Source organism: Kogia breviceps, chromosome 4 (assembly GCF_026419965.1).
Source record: "Kogia breviceps isolate mKogBre1 chromosome 4, mKogBre1 haplotype 1, whole genome shotgun sequence".
In the NCBI taxonomy this organism is placed as follows: Eukaryota; Metazoa; Chordata; class Mammalia; order Artiodactyla; family Physeteridae; genus Kogia; species Kogia breviceps.
The window spans coordinates 80193165-80198320 of record NC_081313.1 but is presented as its reverse complement, the minus strand read 5'-3'; the positions used below and the strand labels follow the sequence as shown (position 1 = coordinate 80198320).

At 35.4% G+C, this 5156-nt stretch overlaps 1 pseudogene; it reads right to left on the bottom strand.

Moving 5' to 3' along the window:
• Nucleotides 1-3670: 3670 nt before the first annotated feature.
• Nucleotides 3671-4305, bottom strand: LOC131755699 (large ribosomal subunit protein eL19-like; annotated as a pseudogene).
• Between the last annotated feature and the right edge of the window lie 851 nt (nucleotides 4306-5156).

Sequence of the window (5156 nt, the reverse complement as noted above, 5' to 3'; positions counted from 1 at the left end):
AAAGCATGTGCACGCGTACACACACTTACACACATACACATTTACACAGCTTGAATTGTAAGAGGTGATGTGAGATTCAGGGTAAAAAGAAGGGCAAAGGAATTTCGAGTCATCAGAGTCCAGAAAGATCTCTGCCTGACAACAAAGAATGAACCTATTTAGATTGTAAGTAATCTCTCTTTCCTCATGGTAGAGATCAGATGGGTATGTGTGGTATAGTGTATTAAACCAACACACATAGGAAAAGTTGCCAAACACATCCAACTGCAACTAAATGGGATACTTTCTGCGCAACAGAATTCAACATCCCTCTTCACTGTTTCAGCCAAAACATCCCTGTTAATTTACTTCTATAATAGAGACTGGCAATCCACCCTAACAGTGATTTAAAATGGTACCCACAAATTTCCCTGCTTTCAATGCTATTTGACATGTCTGGGACTCTTTATACTTTGATTCCAATATTGATTCAAGCTATCATACATTATTTAATTGAAAAATAAAGACATTTTAACTTCATTTCTTTGTTTTACTGTGAAGAGGATGGCAAGGTTTACATAGTCTGTATATAAATCAACTTCACTGGCCACGAAGAAAATGTGATTAGTATTACCCAAAGTAAACAAAACCCTTATGCTAATGCCTAATCATGTGGGAAATATTTGCAGCCACTGCACAGTTAGTTTTTCAAAATAATGAGCTGATAAATAGGAGCTTAAGGGATTCATCTATTTCCATTATTCTAATATCTCTCCCAACTAAAACCTAAAATCCCCACCTAAAATTCCTCGACCCAGGGAACATATTGCTATCTTTTACTCCAAAGACGGGGACCTGGTAATACTCTAGAATCCCTTGGCAAGTGACCAGGCAATCAAGGGCTCTGGCGTTTGTCACCTAAATTGAGAAGGAATCATACATTTAAAAGGATATCTTTAGTAGGTCTGTGTCTTTATTCCCATCTTGCCCCTAGCTTCTTCATGACTTCTGTTTTTTTAGATTCCATACAGGGAGGGGGAAGGGTAAGGTGGGACAAAGTGAGAGAGTGGCATGGACATATATACACTACCAAACATAAAATAGATAGCTAGTGGAGTGGGAAGCAGCTGCATAGCACAGGGAGATCAGCTCGGTGCTTTGTGACCACCTAGAGGGGTGGGATAAGGAGGGTGGGAGGGAGGGAGATGCAAGAGGGAGGAGATATGGTGCTATATGTATATGTATAACTGATTCACTTTGTTATACAACAGAAACTAACACACGATTGTAAAGCAATTATACTCCAATAAAGATGTTTAAAAAATAAAAATAAAAGGATATTTTAAAAAATTCATTCCACTCTATAAATATTTGAAGGTTGATGACTCAACATATTACAATTTCAACTATTTCACCAAAAATAAGGAAACACTACTCCTTTAGCTTTCCATCAGTACCAGAACGAAAGGATATAAAATCTTAAATACCTTTCTCTCACTCTTTCAGTTAATCAGGACATAAAAAGTCGTCCGCAGTAACTTTGAAACGTTACTTTCCTGATGAAAACAAACACTAAATATTAGAATTGGAAGGGGGTAATTTTTCTATAGAATCTGTAATTTAAGATTAGTTCAGTATCCCTATCTATAAATACCTAAGTCATGGGATCTCTCAGATTCAGTGTTGCAATGAATGACTAAAAGGACAATCAAGAAATAAGCTAACTCCTAATCATCAGAATGGGGAATGAGCAGGTAGAAAATAGAATGGAAGGAGAAGCAGAAGAGTAACAAGTCTCATATCAGACAGCTACTTAGTATTATGTCACAGCCACTCAGATATACTAGGATTCTACTCTGTTTTACCTGTCAAGGATAATGATTCAATATAACACTTGAATCTATTTCTTGGGTTATAAAAATTGTATATCTTGACTTTCTACAAATTCATTTTAAGAAATAAACTTCCCTATATTTCCCTCCAATATTCCTCTTCTATATCCATCATAAAATTGTCACCTATAATACCTCTGTCACTGAAAAAGACCATATTATTTTTATTATTTTCATAACATTCATTAAACCTTCTGTACTTTTTCAGTAGTTTTACTTCGATAATTTAAAAACTTAACAGTGATTTTAGTTATAGTTACATAATAATTTTTCTCCACCTAACTGTTTAGTATAATTCAACACAGAGAGGAATGGAAGCCTGAGTCAAAACAGTGTACTTCAAAAGAAAATGTCTAAGTAATGACCTTTTAGAGACTATTTGTATTGAAATAGTCTTGCAATACCATACTATAGTTTTGTTTTATACTTTGATCACAATTTTCTTGTAAAGACTTGGGGGTTTTTTCTCCTTTAAAAATTTTTTATTGGTAAAGACTTTACCAGAACACTAAGATTATGTATCCTCTTGATCATACCAAATATTATTTAAATCTTCTTTCTTCCCCAAAATGTCCTTTATTAATCCCTCTAATTTGGGATTAGACCTGGATTTGGCTATTATGAGTTCATTTCCTACCATATTTCTTAATATTTTCAGTGGTATTTAGGAAATAAGGTGTCTTCTTATGAAATGCATGCCAGGTTCTGAAAAATGTATATTTTCCTCATGTGGAAGATAGCTTCCAAACGATCTCTTCTAATTCCCAACTTCTGCCTTTTGCTACAAGAATGCCCTTGCTGGCAGACAGCCTTCTTGAGTGAGTCTCAAAATGGTTTGAAATCACCAAGATGGCTCAAAGTTGATTCCCTTTTACCTGTGCTCCTTTTACACAGAAAACTCATAAAGCTACTATGTGCTCGTGTGTGTAAATTAGAACTCAAAATCTCACTTCTGGCAACAGCACCTTATCAGAACCTACACATGGGGGCTGCCGAGCTCCTAATGAGGACCACTGCACTCCATCAGTGTCAACATATTAGAGGTGTGCGATTTGCATATACATGAAACCTTAGCCAAACGGGTGTGGATAGCAGAGACAGCATGTGTACTAATAATATCTATGAGTCTCTGGCTAGAAGCCCTGGACCTTGCTCTTTTTGGAGCTCTCATACTGGATTCAATCCACAGTGATGGCCTAAGCATCTGTCACAGAGAGAAAGAATTAGTACCTGTAAGGCAACTAATGGACCGTTATAAACATCCTCTAAAGGTTAAAGCATTATGGCCTTCCTTCCGCATTTTCTTTCTTTCAATTTTTTTTTTTTTTTTGGTGGGAAGGGTAGATAAGGGTTTTATTTTTAGTTGAATGACTGATCTATGTAATTGCTGAAAGATGGGGAGCTTTATTTCTTGGTCTTTTCTGCCTTGAATAGATTTTTTTTAATTGAAGTATAGTTGATTTACAATGTTGTGTTACTTTCAGGTGTACAGCAAAGTGATTCAATTATACATTATTTATAAATATATATACACATATATGTGTATAAATATTCTTTTCCATTATAGGTTATTACAAGCTATTGCATATAGTTCCCGTGCTATACAGTATGTCCTTGTTGATTATCTAGTTTATATATAGTAGTGTGTATCTATTAATCCCAAACTCCTAATTTATCCCCACCCCCATCACTTTCCTCTTTGGTAACCATAAGTCTGTTTTCTATGTCTGTGAATCTGTTTTATAAATAAATTCATTTGTATCAGGTTTTTAAATTCCACATATAAGTGATATCATATGTTACTTTTCTGTCTGGCTTACTTCACTTAGTATAATAATCTCTAAGTCCATCCATGCTGCTGCAAATGGCATTGCTTCATTGAATAGAGTTTTGATGATTTCTTCCTTCTTGGTCTGGAGCTATTCTTCCCAGAACTTGTGTGCTTCCTTTGTCTGAGACCTGAGGACCTCAGCCTGGTCAGCCAGGAGCTTTCTTTTGGACCTTTACTGCCTTCAGCTTCTGGACGTGTTCAAGAGAATTCACTTGTTTTTGAATGCATTTTCCTTCACCTTTAAGTACAGACTGTGACACAGGTAGTGATAAATCTTAGATTCACGGTATCTTCTGAGCAGCAGAATTCTCATTCTCCTCTTCCAGGGTACCTTCTCAGGCATCCTAGCACTGTCAGGACCATTTCCTTATCCATGACCATATGCCTGCTCTCCCGGTGGCCAAGGTGTTTTTCTGTATCAAGCCTGGGAGTGGAGATGCTCGCAGATGCTCAGCATACCCTTAATCAGCATCCAGATTTGCTGATGGGAGTTGGCACTGGAGATTTCATTGGTCTTACTGAGACCCAACCAACATTTTTACCAGAGCACAAGACATTGGAGGCAAACCTCTTCTGAAGCCTGAGTATACTCATGGCTGCATCAGCAGCAAAAACAAAGCCTCTTTCCCATATTCTAAAAGATTATATGTAGGTGTGGTATATGTATTAAGATGAAGATTTACTTCAGACAAATATATGGCTTAATTTTGGCTACTTTTTTGTTATGTTGAAGAACTTTATATTAAGTATGACTAATTTTAAATGTCTACCTCTCGTACTACATTATTAAGGTCAAAGTTTCCACATTATTAGACTTAATGTACCATGATCCACAAACAGAGCACTTGTAATGGTTAATTTTAAATGTCAGCTTGGTTGGGACATGGTGACCATATATTTGCTTAAACATTATTCTGGATATTTCTGTGAAGATGTTTTTTGGGTCAGATTAACATTTAAATCTGCAGACTTGGAGTAAGGCAGATGATCCTCTGATATAGGTGGGCCTCACCTAATCAGTCAACAGCCTTACTAGCAGCATAAAGATTGATCTCTCTTGAACAAGGAGGAATACTGCTAGCAAGCTGCCTTTGGACTTGAACTGAAACTCTTCCTGAGTCTACAGTCTGTTTGTGAATCCTAACCAACGTTAAGCTTGTAGATCAGATGTTATGCTAATGGATCTTAAATAACTGCATAAGCCAGTTCCTTAAAATCAACCCCTCCTCGACCCCTCTCTCTATATATATATTATAAATATATGATATAAAGTATGTTATATATAACATAAAATACATATTTAATATAAACAATATAATGATATATATAATTATATAATACAATATATACACTTATAATATAAAACATACATTATATAAAATATATATTGTACTAACATATATTAATATATAATTACATATTATATAAATTACATCCTGTTATATGTGTACATA